The 12,030-nt window shown below is 41.8% G+C and overlaps 1 protein-coding gene across 3 annotated transcripts in view; it reads left to right on the top strand.

Moving 5' to 3' along the window:
- Positions 1-12,030, top strand: part of ST5 (suppression of tumorigenicity 5) — a 234,043-nt gene that overhangs the window by 13,561 nt on the left and 208,452 nt on the right. The gene's annotated exons all lie outside the window — the stretch shown is intronic.

Raw genomic sequence — 12,030 nt, 5'->3', positions numbered from 1 at the left:
AGGCAGTATGACTCCCAACAGAGGTCACTTTAGCTTGACTTCTGCTCCATGCACTCTTTCCTGAGGTTGGGTCTTGACAGTGTGTGTTAATATAAACATGCATACCAAGGGTTGTGGGGCTGAACTGTACCTTACAAGATCTGTGCACTGAAGGGGCTGTGTAGGCCCTCTTCTGCTCATGTACACCTGTAAGGATGATGGACAAAGAGAGTGTTTAGATGTGCAGCATCATTCAGCCAGCTGCTGGCGCTGGGAGTGAATTCAGGGTCAGAGTACCTTGGAAGCAGAGAGGGGAGCATTTCTGCCTGCATTTGGGCATGTTGTGTGAGTTTAGGGCTGTGATCTTCCCAGACCCCTGACTCTCCTTTTTTGTTTCTGTCTTGCCTCTCCCCACTCTGTAACCTCTGTGGATTCAGTGGGTAGGGAAGGAAGAGGGGTGAAAAGCAGGGCAGAGTGTAGCTGGGGAGTTTTCCCACTGTGTCCTTTTTGCACAGAGGGAAATACAGGAGCCTTATTTTTCACTCCAACAGAACTGCCATTGACAATAAGAGCTTTGTCTCACTGGGTGAGAAATTAGATTCAACCCTATCATGTTTAGAACTGCTCACTCAAGCTCTCACTAGCTTCTCGCCTCAATTAAAGAAAGAGATCAGGAAAATAGAAAGATGAAGGAAGGGCTCATTGTACATGGTCTGAAACATGTTCTGCTCTCTTCTAATGTGAGACATGGAGGAGAGTGTCATATACCATCAGATTTGGCACCTGTATCGTGGTCTGCATTCCTCTGCTACTGAGACACAGTACCGTCTACTGAGACATGCACCAAGAACTAGGATTGCTTCAGCTTCCCATTTACTACTGGCTGATGTGAATGGATTGTAGACTGCACATGTAAACAAAAAATCGAATTGTTGTGTAAGCAAGTACTACAGAAGCATAGTGCATTTCCTGAGGATTTCTGGCCATTTAGGAGGGATTGATTTCCTGAGGAATATATAGCCCAGGGCCATCAGTTCTACCTGGCCAGTTGCAATTCCCAGCCAAGGCCCTGTACTTAGGTTTTAATAATAGTGTGTGTGTGTGGCCAGATTTTCAGCTGATGTAACATGAAGCCGGTGGAACTATCCTCTATACCCTTAGAGGATCCAGCTGTAAGTTTTGTGCTTGTTAGTCTTTATCTGAAAATAGCAGTTTATGCATCATGTCACTGAAGTCAGAGGTTAATGTGTCATGCCGATGTCAATGTGTAATGTCACTGCCATGATCATACACATACAGTATAAATAAAGGGCTTCACCTATGTGACATTATGTATGTCTGGCAGGCACAGGTGACATCACTGACATCAATGATGTTGATCTGTTTTTAACCACCTCTACTGATTTTGCTTATATCTGTTGTGCGTGTATAACATCACAGATGCCCATGGTGCTCAGGTGAATGGGGTATCTGTTGTCAGCAGAATGTCCTTATATATAAGTTATAAGTTATATAACTATATATAACTATGTCCTTATATATACACATAGTGGTATATGTACAGAGTGTCATTAGTGTTGGTGAGGTGTGTGTGTTACATTACTGATAGATGCTGTGTGTATGCCATTTGGATCAGTGGTGTGGTATTGTATGCATCTAAGAGCAACAAGTTAGGGAGCAAACTCCATGATAATCAAACTCTTGTTATTATGAGAAAGATGAATTGTCAATGTCCCATTTACAAGGCACCAGCTGGTGGGGAGATCCAGGAGCATGCTGTTGAAATATGGTTGGTAATGGGGAAGACAGATGCCTACGATTTGCAAAGAGGAGGGAGAGACAATGGGACCTTCTGCTTGCAACTGAGGGAATGGCCAGCTACTTCTAAGGCTGGGTAAAGAAAGGGAAAGGGAGAGAGGCCCACTGCTTGTTAGAGAGGAAGTGGAGGAGGGAGGGAGAGAGGCCAGCTGCTTGCATAGAAAGAGAGAGATATTTGCTGCTCTTAAGGTGGGGAATGGAAGATCCAGCAGTGCACTGCTTGCATGGTGTGGGTAGAAAGGGGCAATATGGCATATACAATTAATCAAAACCAGGAGTTTACAGCTTTTGGGTAATCGTCATGTTCTGACCTTGCTTCCATTCTAATATGGAATAAAATCAACTCTTGACATTTTCTGCAGAACTAGAAATTCCATAAACTTTCATTTTGGAAATACTTACACACTGTAATTCTGAAATGAACTGTGCCTGGCGGAGCCCTATCAGGCTGATGGGATTCTTCTAAGTTTCCCTGATGCCTACTATTAGATAGCTGGGGTGAAACTGTCAGTGTGACTGGGATGCCTCAGAGCTTTATACCCTGCCTGTGACTCATCTAAGGTTCATCCATCAAATTTTGCAAGTTTGACAAATCAGCATTTTCTGATAAAAATGCATTTCAGTGAAAAACTAATCTGCTTGGAGGTTCTCTGAGCTGTTGGCTACTGACAGATGTGGTTCTGGTTTGTGTGTGAACCAACCAGCTAGGGTCAGTTACATTCCCCTGTAATTTTTAGTAAATGTTATATGTGGCAGACTCAAATAGCACATTGCAAGTCATGAATCAACTTCCTTTTTTTGAGAAATTTTATCCATTGCTCCAGGAGGTAACGTGCCTTTTCAAATGTGGACAGATTGTACACTTTCAGGTAAGGCACTCTCTGAATAATGGACAGGGTACATCAGTGATGTCTTATAAATGCATTCGTTATACTACAGACTTTGGCAGCTTTGGAGCAAATGGTCTGGCTGGCCAGGGAACAAGGTGATTACTTTGTCATTTCTTGCTGGAGACTTGCTGGCCAAGGTGAAGCTGCAGGATGTTTGCTGTTGCTCTGAGAAGCAGCAGAATAGTTTGCCTGGTTTTTACTCCTTAGCAAGTCACTTTTTTCTGAAAATGTAGGCATTTTCAAAGTGTCTCATTGTACAAAAATGGAAGACTATAGATTCACTTTTTATTTCTTGATTATCTTTCTTCCTGTCTTATATATCAAATACAAAATATGCACATACATATAAGTAAGTAAGGGGGAGAAAGAAAAAGAAGTTCATGTTCAACTGCATGCTAGAATCTTTCCCCCCATTTTTTTTCAGAAGTATTTTTTGATCACCTGTGTTTCTAAGCTCAAATTGTAGCAGCAGGAATAACAGCAAGTAGTCACCCACCGTACTGATGAGGGCTTCAGAGCTATTGTAGTGTGCAGTACAATTACCTTTTGCTTCATGGAATCAAATCTGTGTGGGTATTTAGTCACTAAAAACTGAGAACCACTAAGTTTATAAATCTTGCTGACATTGACGGCTACTGGAACATCTTTTCTTCAAGTGGTAGAACTCTCTCATTTTAGAAGAAAAGGTCATAAATTCAAACCTGATGTTCTGTGTGTGTGTGTATGTATGCATGTGTGGTTTAGCTGAGTGTGTGTTAGCTGATAAGCCTAGTACGTGGCTGTACATGGAACTATAAATTATTGCACTCTGTCTGACTATATGCGCAGAGTCCAAATAGCAAATGTCACCAGTAACATTTTGTCTCCAAACCGTGAGGAACTGTTTCATAGATTCATAGATATTAGGGCTGGAAGGGATCTCGAAGATCATCAAGTCCAGCCCCTGCCTCAGGGGCAGGAAGTCAGCTATGGTGAAAGGATCCCAGCAAGATAAACATCCATTTTTTTTGATCCAATGGTTTTAATGGTTTGATGAGGACAGCCCAACTCTGCCCAAGAAAAAGTGACTAAACAGCTCTTGAAGAGACCAAAGGCCAGCCTGCTTGGATCAAGATTGCACTTTAGGTCTTACGGTTACTTCTAGTTTCCACTCTTTATTAAATGCAGTCTGAACATAGGCAGCGCTGTATAAATCCAGTGGTTATGCTCGTGAATAGTCACCTATGTAATAAGCAATACCACTGCATGTTGCCTCAATTTCCTACCAGCACATGGACACTTGCAGTGGTATCATGCTGATTTCTTATTCCATGCACAAAGTAGTCTGAACCTGATGACGATGAACATCCCATATGTAAAAATGATTTTTAAAGAAACAATCATTCTAATTACTCTTACTCTTATTTGTAAATTCCACTGACCCTTTTTGACTGTAACTGAAAAAGCTGGATGTAGCTGTACAGTAAGACATGGAAGCTCATTTTTTGCAGACCGTGTCTGCCAGAGACAAAGTGGGAACCTGAATAAAAAGAAACAAAGATGTAAAACAGAAGGGTGAGCTTGTCTCCCACTAATGGCAAAATGATTATGTTGTTGATCTGCTGTGCGAGCAATTGGACTTGGGGGCTGTGGGTGGGAGCAGGTCAGCTTCTCTGTGATATATCAGGCTGAGTCGCAGCAAAAGACAGAAGGGAAAGTGAGACGGAAATGTTTTCATGTTAAAGGAATGCCCCATTCTGTATCAGTGCTAGACTTCCATGGTGTCTTGGGGGAGATCTTAATGGCAGATGTGCTCATTCTGTTAAAATGTTTACACGTCAGTAATTTTGGACACTTTGAGATACTGACTTTTTTGGGAGCTGTATCTCCAAGTTAAGAGAGAATAATCAAAAGTAGAGAAAGGGGAGATCTGATATGTGAAGTATGCCACTGAAGGGGAATGAGTTCCACATCTCAGAGTACTTCACGACAATTAATCCAAAGGAAGTAACTAATACAATTGGCTATGGAAAAACATAACTTTTAAGTGCTTTAAAAGAGGAGGGGCAGCTGCTAGTCTGGAGTGCACATGAGTTGCTACATTGTAACTGTCTGTGGGTGGGTCTACATAAGAAGTTTACTGCAAACTTGCCTAATTAGCTCCACAGTCAATGTTTTGGCATCTAGATGTGGCTGTATTAGGCTGCAGGAAACTAATAAATTCCGCAGCAGGTTAGTACTTGTAAATACAAGTACTGTCCTGCTGCATAGTTTTTTCATGTGCAGCAATGCATGTGTACATGCTGATGGGGCTGGCTGGGGCATGAGGGTGCTTCAGTGTGGGGGCTGCCTGGCAGCCAGTCCTGCACTGAAACACCCTTGTGCCCCAGCTGCTTCCCCCCCACCCCCAGCACATTGAGCCAAGCTGGAGCAGCCCTGTGCTGGCAGGCTGACCCTCCCAGGCTCTCTGCTAGCCATGGCTGCTCTGACCTGGCTCAGCATATTGTAGTCCTGGGAACACATGTAAGTGCAGTGCCCAGAAGCAATAAACTCCACCATCAAAGTTTATGCATCAAAGTTTATTGCTGCACATTAATATGCTCATGCAGATGCACTCTGTGTGTTCCTGTAGCCATATAAAGAGTGAGCTACTGCAATTTTGACCTTGACTGAAACCGGGTTAGTTGCGGTGGTTTTGCTATACTTGTATTACTACAAATGCCTGCACGTGTAACAGCTTATATCTTTTGAGGTTAATACAATTGTTACGTCTATCTGTACCTGATGTATTGGTGGCCTGTAAAACAGAGCATCGGATGGTGAGAGCTTCCTCGTGCTGAATTTGACCTTATTTGTGAATTGATTTCAGCATGATTACTTGAGAAGTCAAGTGCAACTGAGCTTGACTTCATTGGGGTAAGTCATGGAGGAAGGGCTCCATTCCCATAGTGTAAGACCGGTAGATCCTGGCCCAGCATTAGAATACAGGAAGCAAGGGGAGAAAAACACAACCACAACAATTGAATCTGAGCCTGTCTATCTTTTACTAGATAGGCAATGCCACATTAAAGCAAAGTAGTTGTTACAGTGACATTTTTTTGCCATGTAATCAAGGAGAGCTGGTGGCAGTGGTATGCTGTGTTACCAGTCTTTTTTTCTGTTTTGCTTTCCTCTCCCTGCCCCTTTCGCCCCCCACAAAAAAATTACAGCACAAGGAAGAGTTAGAACTAACACTTAAGGATTGCTGTAAAGGGTTTTTATTATAACAAATGACAATAGGAAGTCACCTCTCTTATCCTCATGACAAAAACTGCCAGTTACTTGAACATTTCTTTCTCTCTCTTTTTCTGGTTAAAAGCATCATTTTAATTCTATGTCATGAGAAGGATTGTGGACGGAGTATAATATAATTTTGTTTTTGTGTCTACAGCACTTGACACGGTAGGGTCCTGATCTGTGACTTAGTTGCTTGGGTGCTCTGATAGTGCCATTCATTTTGAAAGGAACATGGAAAAAATTGAACACATAGGACCAGATTTTGCAGAGTCACTATTTTTCTTTTTTATCAAAATGTCTGAATAGTGAATCAGTTAGGAAAAAGGCTGTGGCTGAGAGATGGAACACAGGCTGAGAGATGAAATACAGGTCTCTGGATAATATAATGGTGCCCGAAATTAATAGGATGACATCTCTTCATTTTCAATTGAACTTGAAGTTTGCATTCCTGTTTTGTTTCCATGTAAAGCCCTTTCATGGAAGCACAGAAAGAGGAGAGAGAGAATTGCCACTTCAACAGATGTATTTTTAAAAAGATACTTGGCTCTTGGAATACAGAAGACTTTTGTCCTTGTTTAATTGTCTGCAGCCTTACATGAAGTTTTTATTGTAATATTGAAAACCATTCTCAGAAAAGCTGTTCCGAAGCCCATGCAGAATATAGAAAATGTTCTTACCTAAGTGCTTGCTTCTTCAAAGTAAGGAAGCCAATGGAAGTTGATGGTTCAGCATCTCCTGAGGGTGGTCCCTAAATGATTTGAAAGAATGATTAGTTAAAAACTTGTTAAGTTTGCTTGTAAAATATGTCATTTTTTCCTGGCATGTGTTAACTTTGGAAGGAAAGACATGAGTGTAATGTACAGTCCAGTGCAAACCTGTTCCATGGGAGCAGTAGCTGCCAAAAAAAAAAAGCCGGGGGAGGGAGTTGGGGAAGTGGGGAGAATAATAGTTACAGTTTGATGTTACTGTAATACTAACGCTATAAATCTCAGGTACCTCTTCACCTGGAGTACTGTGCTTAGTTCTAGTCACCCTAGTTCCAGAAGTCTGTAGCCAAACTGGACAAATGGCTGATGAGAATGATTAAAGGTCATGGCCAAGCAGCATTGGCAGGATACACAGTTTTGGCAGTTTAGCCAAGTGAGGGGTTGAATTCTGTCTTTACTTGCACTCTTTGCAGCTGTATTGAAGCCAATTTCATTGCAGTCAGTGTCAGTGAATATAAGGGCAGAATTTGGCCTGGAGCCTTATGACAAGTTTTTATGTAAGTATGAGTGCTAAAGCTTTAGGTGAAATAGCTTAACTCTTTGTTTGCCTTGAAGGACCTTAGTGGCTGAGTCCAGATGTCTGTGGCAGTGTGGTATGTGGTGCCACAGACCCATCTGTGACACCACACATTCAGGCATTCCGCACGCTGCTACTTTGCAGTGGAAGTTCGGCGGGGAGATGCAGGGAGGTTGACCTTGGGAGATCCCAGGGTTTAAAAAAAAAAAAAAAAAGGGGGAAAAAAGGCAGAGCAGTGCATGCTGCCCAAAACCAGAGCCTGGCTGACTGGACCCACACTCTGGTTGCTGGCCAGGCTCCCAGCTGCAGGAGTGCTGTGGCTGTAGCTTCCCTGGCCCCCAGGACCTCAGGTAAGGCTGCTGGGGCCAGCACAATTACAGGCCTCCACCTCCCCTATCCCACCTGGGGTAACACGCAAGGTGCACCACCGCTGCTTGTCCCTGGGGAACCAAATGGCCATGCTCGTCTGGACATGGCCAGTATGTACATTTGTAGCATGTGTTCAGAAAGTAATTTGCAGGTTAGTAATGGATTTGGATAATTAAACTAAGGACAGATGTTTCCCAGAGAGAAACTGGAATGTTTTTAGGTTTATAATGAGCTGTAGCCTTAGTGAATCAGTTTGTTTTCATTTTGAAATTAAGCAGCTGGATAATTTTTATTTTGGCAGCAGGCCATTGCCAGCCAAATTTGTGTTTTTTGATTCTGTAATTTTTTGCTCCAGTGGGAGTTTTACCCAAGTAAGGCCTAAAGAATTTGTCTCCCATTATGAAGCAATATAAACATTCTCAAACTTGATTCCAACTCACTGTTAAGTTAATAGAAAGGGCCTCACTGATTCCAGGGGCCTTTGGATCAGGCTCTTATTGGGCAGGTGTGTTCCTACTGGGAGTGAATACTCTTTTAACTTAATGACATGTAGCCAGGCTTTGTTGTGGCTACTATTTGTTGTGGCACGTTTGGTGTACTCATTGATTTAATTTTTTTACTGCAGCACTGCCAGCAAATTCTTTGAGGAAAAGGTCTCATTGCCTTCAACAGAGAACAAGTTGGAATCAAGTAAGACAGGGTCAAGTGACAAAATAACCACAGTCCAAGTTACTCAATAATCTTTTTTTTAACTTTTTTTTTTAATTGATTAGAACATGGTTGTGTCAATCCTTTGGACCTAATCTTGAGAAGCCTGAAGTAAATGAATTGACAACACATTTAGAACCTTTTAATATTCATGAAGCACAGAGCAGGTACTCTGGAGCAGCAGTTCTCAACTGGGGGTACGCAGCCCTCTAGGGGCCCATGAGCAAGAGATTAACGGGGGCTGCGGTCAGCTGGGCAGCTCATGCTTGGGCTTAGCCCACTGCCACTGCCAGGTGCACAGAAAAACTCAAACCCAGGAAAGTATGGGTTTCCTCTTGCAGGCTGGTAGCATTTCACCTCTTTCTGGCTAGCATATAGTCTGGTGGTTTGCCTGGTTACCTCTCTCTTGTTGTCATGCTGCCCCAGGTTCAATATCCTGTCCAGAGGTAACCTTCTCCAAAGCACCTGAGTCCTGTTGACATTCAGGGAGATTTTGGTGCTGGAGTGTCTGAGTCATTTTTGAAAATAGGACTTGAGCTCCTTAGGAGTTTTTAAAAAGTGTTATTCTACATGCATCTATTCAAAATACGTAGTTTTTAGTTATTAAAAAAAAAATACATTAGGAAAAATTACACTTACTTTTTTGCAGAACAGCAAGACCCGTTCTCAGAGCAGCAAGCCTTTAAGTGTTTTACTTTAGAAAATAACCTAAACATTTTGAAACTTTGACCGCAAACAAAACTTGAAACAATTGCTTCCATCTGCGTGGTGAGGAAAACGGCTTAGAAAATAATGTGCAGTGAGTGGATCTGAGTGTCTAAAGAGCTTGAACAGTATTTCTTTCACAATCATACAAAGAAGAGCAATGAAGGAGGAGGAACAAAAGATAAACTGTAAAAGAAGAAGACAATGAGAGTAAGAGAAACTGTCATATGGATTAAGGAGCACTTTCATTTGAGGAGTGGCTGAATAAAACTTTTCTTTCCCATCATAGTGAATTCCCAATTCATGCAGGTTTTATGAAGCAGCTGATGTTCGTTAATTTTTAATGGTGCAGAACTGTGCTACGCAGTCAGTTAAGACTCGGGATTGGAAGCAATTTTCTTACTTAGGTAAAACATCTTTGTGAAAGTCAAGAAGATGAATTCAGGCCTTGGTGGGAAGCTACAAAATCATTCTTAAAATAAATAATTTCAAATGTTAGTTCAACCCAATTAAATGTTTCCATATTGTAGTGGATCATGTCATTATCTGTTATCCATTTTTCATTTCATTGCAGGGCTTGTATTCTAGGTCCTAGATGTTTATTTGAATGCAAATATGACAAACCTCTTTTTGATGAACAGTGTTAACTTGCTTCCTGTGCTTTTGTGCAAAGCTATTCACGTTTCTATTTATGACTGGTATAGAGCAGTTCTTTCTCAAACAGCAACCAATATACACGCATACGTATTTGGATTGTGGATGTGCCTAATGTATTGTATCCATTTGCTAGTCTCTCAATTTCACAAAAAATTGGAAGAAGCTATTTGTTTCTCCCTCAGCAGGTGAAAAAATAGATCTCTTTCTTGACAAACGTATAGTGCATATATAAATAATATATTTTATCTGTTGGGTAGATAGTCTGAACAAAGGAAGTCTTAAAGCTTCTTTGGCTAGTACATGAACAATGTTGATGCACAAGAAGGAAACTGTATCTACTTTCCTTCAGAACTAGGAATGGCGTGAAGATAAAGGATTTGGTGGAAGGAGGTATGTGAAGCTGAGAAATTAAGAGAAGTAATAGGGATGACAGAGGAACCCACAGAAGAAAAAACCCAAGGCTGTTCTTTGGTTGCATAATTAAACTTAATTCAGTGGATGATTCACAGTTCCCACCTTGGTTGTCTTTTAAAATCCTTCATTCATTAATCCCTGACAGTAGAGGATGATTGTCTTCCCTGATTGCTTTACCTGTGTGTCCGAAAATGGCTAATGAGGCCTATCTGGAATCAACAGGCTCTACTGCAGCTTGGACATGTTTGCATGTGGGGTGGGTGGCATTGGATTCTTGATTTGGTCCACAACATGCTGTTTCTGCTGCTTCTGCTTCTTCATCTCCTGTTGTTGTCATGAGGTTTCAAAGACTGAGCTCCTAGCAGCAGACTCTTTCTCCATTTGGGGTGGTCCTGGGTGACAGTCTCCCACGAGTTGACATTAACGTTGCATTTTTTTAAAGTTGGCCTTGAGAACGTTCCTGAAGCACTTTCTTTGCCCTCTTCTTGAGTGTATGCCTTGACTGTGCTGGGTGAATGAAACTTGCTTTGGGAATCTGGAGTCAACATCCGGGTGACATAGTTGGCCCAACGAAGTTGATGTCAGATGATCATCACCCTCAGTACTCATGGTGTTTGCTTGCAGGAGGACACTGACATTGTTGTGTCTGTCTTCCCACTGGATTTGGAGGGTCTTCTGGAGGCAGCATTGTTGCTGCTTTTCCAACAGCTTTAGATGTCTTCTGTATGCTGTCCATGTTTCAGCTCCGTACAACAAGGTGAGGATCACAACTACTTGATAAACCATGAGCTTGGTTTCAGATCTGATGTCATGCTCTTCAAACACCCATTTCTTTACGCAGCCAAAGGCATCACTTGCACATTTGAGGTGATGTTTGATTTCTTTGTCTACGTCAGCTTTCTGTGAGAGATGTTTTCTGAGGTACAGGAAATACTCAACGTTCTCCAGAGTCTCACTGTGGATTTGGATTACTGGAGCTGGGAACTGTTTATTAGGAGCTTATAGGTGGAGGACCTTAGTCTTCTGAATGTTAAGTGTCTGTCCCATTTTCCTGTATGACTTGGTGAAGACGTCAGTGATTGCCTGAAGGTTGGCTTCTGAGAGAGCACACACTACAGCATCATTAGTGCACTGGAGCTCAATAATTGAGGTCAGGGTGGTCTTGGTTTTGGCACAGAGTCAGCTGAAGTTAAACAGCTTACCATCCATTTGGTAGTTTAGCTGTATTCTGGCCAGAAGCTTGTTGGTGGTCAGATGTAGCGTTGCGGCATGGAATAATGAAAAGAGTGTTGGAGCAATGATGCAGCCTTGCTTAACTACTGTTTTAACCTCATAGGGTTCTGTGATAGATCCATTAATGAGCAACTTAAAAAAAATGTTTTTTAAATAGTCTCTGGAACAAATAATGACCAAGAAGGGTATCCAGGATTCAAACAAAATATACCATAGTTCTTTTAGTATATGGGCCTTATGAAATTGAATGACGTGAAGCTCTTTCTTAATGGTGTTATTCCTATTAGGATGTTTAATTATAAATGTACAAAGATTTTTATTTCAGCCACAGAAGATAGAAATCTTTAGTGCTCAGTTCACAAAATATCCCACAGCAATTACAGTCTCTGCAGGGTTCATTTTAAATTTTGTTACCTGTGCTTTGAAACCCTGTCTGCAAGGCAATCTATAGCTTTAGTAAAACACCTTGAAGATGTGACAGAATCTAGTAGAGGTGCACCTGTATATTGGTCCGTATCATATTGGCACCAATACAAGGAAAATTGACATTATTGGGCAATTGGCTTTTTTTTGGCTGACATAGCCAGTGATGTCATTGATAAATGTCACATGCGTGCACACAGCCACAGCATGCACATGGCCAGGAATGCAGCCTGGCAGCTTGGAGAGCAGCATCTGGCTGGTAAGTCTGTTGGGAAGGGAGTGGTGTGGGAGAGGG

This window comes from Crocodylus porosus, unplaced genomic scaffold (assembly GCF_001723895.1).
Source record: "Crocodylus porosus isolate Cpor-Errol unplaced genomic scaffold, CroPor_comp1, whole genome shotgun sequence".
In the NCBI taxonomy this organism is placed as follows: Eukaryota; Metazoa; Chordata; order Crocodylia; family Crocodylidae; genus Crocodylus; species Crocodylus porosus.
This window is presented reverse-complemented; position numbering and strand designations above follow the sequence as displayed.